The sequence below is a fragment of the Prosopis cineraria genome, unplaced genomic scaffold (assembly GCF_029017545.1).
Source record: "Prosopis cineraria cultivar Desert tree isolate PC_DT_omini unplaced genomic scaffold, ASM2901754v1 PC4, whole genome shotgun sequence".
Taxonomy (NCBI): Eukaryota; Viridiplantae; Streptophyta; class Magnoliopsida; order Fabales; family Fabaceae; genus Prosopis; species Prosopis cineraria.
The window spans coordinates 3,422,318-3,431,517 of record NW_026555335.1 but is presented as its reverse complement, the minus strand read 5'-3'; the positions used below and the strand labels follow the sequence as shown (position 1 = coordinate 3,431,517).

General features: G+C 33.1%; 1 long non-coding RNA gene across 1 annotated transcript; it reads left to right on the top strand.

Moving 5' to 3' along the window:
- The first annotated feature begins 6,273 nt into the window (after positions 1 to 6,273).
- On the top strand, positions 6,274 to 7,637 carry LOC129309901 (uncharacterized). The gene is made up of 2 exons (XR_008592971.1): positions 6,274 to 6,643; positions 7,290 to 7,637. It is a non-coding gene; the product is annotated as an uncharacterized LOC129309901 (long non-coding RNA).
- The last annotated feature ends 1,563 nt before the right edge of the window (positions 7,638 to 9,200 follow it).

Sequence of the window (9,200 nt, the reverse complement as noted above, 5' to 3'; positions counted from 1 at the left end):
AGGTATGGATGTGTGTGTGGCCAATACGAAGGGTGGTGTGAGGTTTTTAAATAGCATGGCATCACTCACCAACTGGCAGTAAAATATTTGACAAAGGCGGGCAATAGGATATACTATAAATTTTCCCACGTGACACAGCACTCTCGCTAATAAGTATCCTGATTACATTAAATTTAATTAATCATATCGTTATACCAATTCAACTTTGTTCGACCAGATTTGGAAGAAAGCGTACGCATCCATTCGGCTCCACTATGTCATAATATTCGCGTGCTCCAAATCCCTTTTTCGTAAACTATGCCTTTGTTTCTTGGGGAAATTTCATTTAAGGCCCTTTAACTACACTTAATGAAAGAGTAGGACCCCTTAAACTCTAAAAATTCTCTCCACACCAGAGGTACTAAAGTGAAATTAAAATACAAAATAAAATTATCTCATTGACCATCATTGATTTTCTACTAAAGTTATTCATTTTTCTACATGAAATTATTTATTGACCTATAAAAAATTATCCATTTTCCTACATAAAAGGATAAGGAATAATGAGATGATTTTACTTTGCATTTTAATTTCACTTTAGTACCCTAGTCTAAAGTGAATTCTCAGAGTTTAAGGAACCTTTTTTTTCATTAAGTGTGATCAAGGGGTCTTAAACGAAATTTTTCCTTGTTTCTTCACATAGAAAATTAGTTTCTACCATAATTTTGAATGTGAAGTTTATATAAACACACGCCGACTCCCATGCATAGCCTTTTTTTTTCTTTTTTGAGGCTTAATACAATCTGTAAAAATGGAAACTTATCTTGTTAATTTCAATACGAGATATATTTATATAAGGAAAAAAGATCTATCAAGATCTCTATCAAAGAATAAAATAATAATAGAAAATAAAATTATTGTAACTACCCTAACTATGCAGAACAATATATACAATAAAAAAATCTAATATTGCCTTATGTTACCTCTTACAAGCTGGAGAATGAATATCACCCATGCCCAGCTTGAACAGGAGATCATTGAAGGGACTACCTCTAAGAGACTTGGTGTAAATATCAATAATTTGATCCTTAGAATGAATAGGAAGCAAATAGCTTGAAGCTTATCACGAACAATGTGATAGTCTAGCTCAATATGCTTAGTGCACTCATGAAAAGTAGGATTAGAGGCAATATGATAAAGGTCTTGTAATAAAAATAATAGCCATTGTAACGCACAAGTTACAAAATTAAGAGCTCAATGTTCATCCTTACATGAGGAATGAGAAACAATGGATTTTTTTAGCTCTAGGAAACCAGAACTTTATCAAGAAAAACACAAAAGCCAATAATGGAATGATGAGAATCAACACAACTAGTCCAATCAGAAATCAAAGAAAGCCTTCAATTTGATATCAAAGTCAATAGGAAAAAATAAGCCCTAGCCTAGAGAGGACTTAAGATAACAAAGAACATAATGAGCAACTTGTAAATGAGTACTACATGAATTAGATGTAAACTAAGGAAACCGCTAGATAGTAAAAGCAATGTTAAAGGGAGTAGTTGTCAAATGGAGGAGACGACTAACAAAGGTGCTAATAAGCAGATGAACATTAATAAGAGTATCATCATCTTTAGAGAGCTTGATAGACTTGTCCATAGAGGTAGAAGATGGTTTGCAAGCAAGATAGCCACAATTATTGAGAATATCTATGGTAAATTTGCGTTAACAAACTAATAAGTTTTACTATTTTAATAAGTTTCATTCTTTTTATCATGATCGGCTCTTTTTATCATAGCATCTCTATTTTAATAAATTTTATTCTTTTCTACCATAGTAGTTGCCTATGAAATTATTTTATTATTAATTAAGAAAAATCATTTTCTATCTTGGTAAGGCTTTGTAAAGTTACTTGATTTTTTTTTTTACCATAGTAAACTCTTCCTACTATGGTGTTGTGTTTTCAAGAAGAATAGTCTTATCCTTTCTATTATGATAAACTCTTTGTTATCACAGTAGAAATTTAAGTATATATATTCAAATTACACATAATGTTCAAAAGTTTGAGGCATTACAAAAGTGGAATCCAAATCTACTATTTTTCCCAATCACCTTCTTCCTTGCTCCCCCCAGCGGTGTCTCTTATGAAATTGTAACAACGGAGTAAGACAGAGTCCCAGTAACTAAATAAACTATTGTATTGATTGATAAGCCAAAACACAAATGAGCATGCGAAGTGGGATATTATAGAGATTATATGATTATGGTATAGAATAATATTACAAATAACCATAAGGCACAATGCATAATCTACAAATTCCAACCAAACCTGCTAAACACTAGCAACTGAATTCGTAGGCTATTGACATGACTGGGCCATATCACCAAATAGGGAAGGTAACCCAACCAAGGCTACATTCTTCTTTCAAACCATGATTTTCTCCTTTTTGAATTATCGAGGTGTCGTATGCATAACTACCGCCACATACGGTGAGTAAGGACTTCCAAATAGATATAACTGAATACCAAGGCCATACACAATGTCGAGAGATGCCATATGATTTTGCACTACTATAGTCAAGGTGAATCTCCTATTGCAATGATCCACATCACATACATGCACGGTTATGCATTCACAAGTACTCACAACTATTATCACATGTCACGATCATAACCATTATATTGTAGAAACGCTCTATCAATTTAACATGTGGGATTAAATTAGTTTTCAAAAACATCTTTTTACTTCACATAAGTTCTAAAACCAACTCATGCACCTGCATGCTTATCCATAAAATATATTTAGATATAATTACAAATTTCACATTTTATGAAACCTCATATATGGTCTAACGTGTCAATAAGTAAGGTAGATTATTCAATTATCTCAATCCTTTTATTATCAAAAAGGGTTATTCGTACGATACCAGAGCTTTAAAAGTCTCCACAAACTTAAAAGGGTTTTAAGTAACTAAAGTCTGCACAATTAAATGATGATCATCAATCACTGGTTCTAATATAAGCAGTATTTAGCCCAATTAAGATGCTCATAACCTTAAACCTCTATCATTAGATGATTTGATGCCTAACAATGTTCCATTAACATCATATAGTTTTATAAAGCTAAACAACATTAATTTAGAATATGCATTACTCTCAATATACTGATTTAAGGCTAAGGTTCATCTAAACCCTAAAGCCCAACTTCAAATCATCATAAACTCACTAATCATAGGTATAGAAATTGAAATAACTCTCAATGGCTCCATCTAAGCTAATGAGTTCGTCTAAAACACCCCTATATTAGAAATTAAGGGTATAGACTTTGGGTGCAAGGTGATAGGTTTTGTGTACAAGGGTATAGACACAAGGTGCAAGGTATAAGATGATAGACTATGGATGCAAGGGTATAGGCTTTGGGTGCAGGATGCAAGGTAATAGGCTTTGCGTGCAAGCTTATAGGTTTAGGGTGCAAGGATATAGGCTTAGGATACAAGAATATAAGATTTAGGTGTAAGGTGCATGGGTACAAGCTTTACATGCAATGGTATAGGTTTAAGGTGTACGGTGCAAGGTCATGTAGGTTTTGGGTGCAAGGTGTAAGATGATAGGCTTCATGTAAAAGTTTATAGGCTTGAGTTGCAAGGGATATAGCTTTAAGGTGCGAGGTTATAAGCTTCGAATGCAAGGAGTAGGATGATAGGCTTGGAGTGAAAGGGTATAGGTTTGAGATGCAACGTATAAGCTTATAGGCTTGAGGTGCAAAGGTATGGGCACTGGCATTTACTTTACCTCTAGTTGTTGAGTTTTCACATAATCTTTGATAATTACATGTAATTAAAAGGTAGTGATGATTTCCAATGACCCTTCACCAGCTAACCGAAACTCTAACAGGCATACCATCACCTATTAGAGGAGGGATTGGAGCTCCATTGACCAAATTTTGTGTGTTTTTTAATTAACAAAGAGGGGCATCCCAGTCATTTATGCATATAGTTTTATGAATAAAATATTGAAAAAATTACACCTAAGTTCCACAAAAAAGAATTTATTATCAAAAGATCTAATGAAATTTATAAAATACTCTCAAGTCTTAAATCCCATCCATTTATACTTTTACCAAGAACATTTACAATTGAATAACAAGCATTTACTCATGTTATTATAAGTTATCCATTTTCTTTACAAGTTGTAATTTCATGTTGCCTAATTATAAATGACTTTAATCAAGTTATAAATACATAAAATTTGAGACTTGAGAGTATTTTGTAAATTTTATAAGATCTCTTAATAATTAATTTTTTTCTATGGAACCTAAGTGTGATTTTTCCTGAAATATTTGGCTTGGTTTTTAGATTCTCTTTGATCCTCGGGCATAATTTCCGTTTCAACAAGGTATTTTATAGTAATTCTCTCTAAAAAAAATACAACACAATTTTTGATTTTTTAATTATTTTCAAAAAGACTATTGATTTCCCCGACCAAATGCAGCATTGAAAGAGCGGAAAACTTTTATCATGCGGTTCACTTGGTCAACAAAGCGGGGGAGTGTTGGTGCATTATTTAAGTGGGTACTCTGCCCAAAACAGTCCCATGTTGCATATAATCAATCAATTAATTACAATGACAGAGGGAGGGGGGCTGATCCTGACAGCTGTCGTACTACCTCTGCCCAAGAAATTCCATATGACACAGCATTCTTGGACCCACCACGCCCAGGCGCGCACTCGACGCCACCCTGCCCCGCTGCATTTTAATGTAACTCCTCTCACATCTTCACATGGTAACGCTAACCTCTGGCCATCGTGGATCTGTGATACAGACGTAGAAACCTAAACTTGAATCTGGTTCTTGGCCGGCAACATATTCCGAGCTTACAAATTAAATGACCTCACCTGTTCTTCAAGTCATTCTCCCGAACCCAAATTCATTCATTCATAATCCGTGATGGCTCTTTTTTTATGTTCAGTGTTTAAGTGATTAAGTGTTCCTGTTCCACCAACGACCACCATCAACTCCTGACTATATGTCCCCCCTACATGAAATAGTGCACGACCAGAGGAACCCAACTTCCCTACATATTGTTAACAAATAAGTGGCCTTAACTTAAAGGTTTAGTCCATGTTTTTTTTTAAAAAAAATGAACTCATGTAACATTTTACCAAAAAATTTAAAAGACAAGAGACAGCCCGAAGGCTAAGCCTGTTTTTCCTTTTGAAGGGTGTTATCGAGGCCCGATCAAATACTCTTATAGCATGTTTCGTGGACAAAAAGCATTTTGTAAAAAGGAAACAAGAGATGTACTTAAAAAAATAAGATACTCCATTCAATTTTTTCATCATTTAAAAAAAAAGAAAGAAAATTCTTTTTTTTTTATTTTTTAAAAATATTCGTTTACCTATCAAACATTTCATTAATATTAGATTATTGATCTTATAGTTGACGAAAGAGGAAATTATTGGATCAAGAGTTTTAACAAAAAACCCAAAGGAAAAGTTTAAACTTTTTTGAACATTTTCGGACCCGGACTTTTTAGACAGACTTGCCATACAAGAACAAAACGCTAGTCAATTTGCAAAACCCAAGCCCAAAAGGCCCAAGAAAAACTCTAAGCTGTCTCGTACGGGCGGGCTTTCATCCTCTATGAGTGGGCGGGCTTTCTGGTCAACCGTGTTTGTTTATGTCTTGTGTTTATTAAACCCATTCATTCACCAACCCAAGATACGTATGTTGATAATAGGGAAGGACAGGGAAGCCGAGGCGCAATAATCTGAGCGGGGTCCCGGAAGGAGGGGGAAGAAAGATATTATTGAATTCAAAGGCAACGTCAGCCGCATTCCACTTGACGGGTTCGATTTCGCTGGTGGTTACTTACAGCTTTAGAAGTAGTCAGATCAGGAGCTGCCGCCTAAGACAAGATAACGTAACACAGTCATGTTTTCTCGAGCTCTCCAATTAAATCAAAGTTTAACATTTTACCGTAACAAGGCAGTACTTCTTACAGGCAGATGGACTGATGGTGACAGGATGGGGAAAAGCGACAGGACTGTCCGTGTGCCACGAAGAACGCGGGAACTGGTGGGGCCCGTCCACGTCGTAATCGTCGCATTCGCCTTCCGCACTGGTAGGGACCGCCATTTCCCGCTTTGAAATCATTATTTATTTATCTATTTTTATATCTCGAAGCGATCACGACGTTTCCGGTATTCGTGTGGGGCCATCCTGGTGTTAGCGTGGAATTTCAGACAGCAAAGAAACCCCAAACAAACACAAGAGAGTGGAGTCGGGCCCCGCGCCCTTTTTCTCCTCTTATCTTATGATCTTATCCTGCTCTGACGCCTGATGAAATGGGCCGCTGGGTCTGTCTCTTCTATATATTGTTGGGAGCGAGGCGTTTGAATTTCAAGGTACTCTGGTGATTCCTCCATCGGCTTCTCAATTGAGCAATCTCTTACACGCCCTCACATCTCGCTATTCTGCATCCTCTTGATCACAAATTTTCAGATCATGCCAACAATCCTGTCCCTTTTCCTTTGCGGAATCTTGATCCATTACTTGCAAGTTGCAGCCATGGGAGGCTGCCCTCCTTTGCAGATTCATTCTCGTGTTGAAATACAGAGGCAACCACTGTGGATTCAGTGGTTCGTTCCCACAAGAAACAGAACAAGTAAGCAGTGAGCTTTCTCTCCTCCTTCCCGTCTCCTCTTCTCTCCGTCTTCCCATTTAACTTTATTAGTTTAATTAAAGTGTTCAAATTTTACTAAGAAAAATGAGGGGAGGGGGAGTTCAGTCGGGATGGTTTTTCACTCTTTCTTAATTGACAAAAAATTGATGGTCAAAGTCAAGATGAGCATTAATTATAATTAGCTGCTCTTCCTGGGGAGACTGGGATAGCGGTGGTCAATCACATCTCAGTTATACAATTATTAAATAGTACTAATTGATTCATTACAATAAAATAAAAACTCCTTTGATCCACCAGTATAACATATTTTTAAATAAATTTTATATATTAATAAAATTATTAAATATATTTTATAATTATTTTTTTAAAAATAAAAATATAAATTTTTATATTTTTTATATTATTTAATACTCATCGATAAAATAATTTTTAAAAGAGAAAATATATAAAAAAATAATATTAAAAATTATTATTAATAAAATTTTATTTTTTATTAAAAAGGTACTTCTCATTAAAGAAACATTTTACGGTACGAGAGCAGTATTTTTTATATTTTAAAATGTTGAAACTGTTTTAAAAGTATGTTATAATTTAAAATAAAGGAATACTAACAGAGTTACCAAGCCAGTTTATGACAGCGTGACGTATGGAGGACAACTTGTTGACAGACATCGTTCCGGCAAAGTATATAGAGGAAAAAAGAGGACAGTGTGTGGACCCGAGCGTGAATTAAAGGAGGAGGAACCCACTACCCCATTCCTTAATTCTAACCATTCACCGCCCGACCAACCCCCACCTGTATGTTTTTCCGTGGCCTAAGGCAAAACTAGTTGAACAACGATCTTGCAAATGAAACACTTAAATGTTGTAATCCCTTTTTTCCCTTGACTTTCAATATGTTGGTTGGAAATGAGCAAAAACCTTAACGCCCATTAATTCTCTTTAACAATTTAAATAAGTTTTAAATTTACTCATATTATATATACTTCTTTGTTTTTATTTATGAAATAGGGAGATAGTATTTATTTTGATCATATATATAGGACATGTCAATAATTATTACGTTCATCTTTATTATCTTACCCCTATTAAATGTTAGAAAGTTTATCAAATACTAGAGTTTTTATTTTTAAATTAGATATGTTTTTTAGGATAAAAGTTGAACACTTTTTGAATTTTTGAACATAATTAATAAAATTTAAAATTTTTCTTGATTTTTATCAAAATGCTATGGATAACTTATAAATATTAAATAGGACGGGGGGTGTATATATGTATACATTCTCCTCTGGTATATATTATAAGGAACTTTTAACTATTCCATCTATTTTTATTTATAAGAGAAAGTATTACTTTTATTTTTTTTATACAAGCAAAATCACATATTTTAATAAATATTTATTGAAAACTTCTTAAATTATCCCCATAATTTTATCATTCATAGTCATAAGAGACAATTAAGAAAGGCTTGATTAACACAATTAATTAAAAGTATTATAGTTCAATTCTTTTAGTTATAGACATAATTAATATATTTAACTAATTTTCTTAAAACGTGTGATATAGTTTTTTCTTCTATAAATAGAAATGAAAGGAATGTTTTACTAGAACTTAGGAATAACGGTTGATTCATTAAATAATATATAATGAACCATAAAATTATATTTACAACAGGAATGCAATTAGAAAATGGTACTCAATAAATAACCATACATGTGTATTATATTAAAGATCAAAAAAAATTTTTGGGTGTCTTACAACAAAGACTAGAGAAAGAGAATGTGTGTGTGTAATAACACATTTTTTCTCTAATTCTAGCGTTGGTAAAAAATAAAAAATATGACAAAAGTCAATAACATGTCTCATAATTGGGACACATATTTTGCTCTGCCTTGTAAATAGAAACAAAGGGAATACTTCCAATGCTACCGGATGCTAATTATGTTTATCAGTTGTTTTTAATATATTTCATCAAAATTATGAAAAATTTTAAATTTGATTAACTCTATTTTAAAATTTAATAAGTTTCTACTTTTACTCCTCAATGAGGACAAAAAAAATGTTTTTAATAATTTTTTCTATCATTTAATAAGAGTGAAAAGATAAAAATAAACATAAGAAACAGTAAAGTGTTATATAAATATGATTAAAATTAACATTTTCTCTACACTGTAAATAGAATCAAAGGAACACACTAGATATGTAGCACATGTCTTCAAAATGTGGTAAATGATAGAGAAAAGGGACAATCGTTTTAGTTGAACTAGGTTTTAATTCGTGCCATGCATGGGATATTAAACAAGGGAAAAATTGAGATATTTTAAAATGTTTAATTTAAAAAAAATCAAAAGTAGGGTTAAAACTTCTAATTCATTATTTTTCATCTTAGTTCTATTTTTTTAATCCAATCGATTAAAAAATTTTAACACCACTTTTTTCATGTTTAAATCAAAGTTGTCAGATTTTTTCATATTTAAAATCAAATTTGTCAAAATCTCCCCCATCCTCACCTGTAAGCCTATTCATCCCCCACCAATCA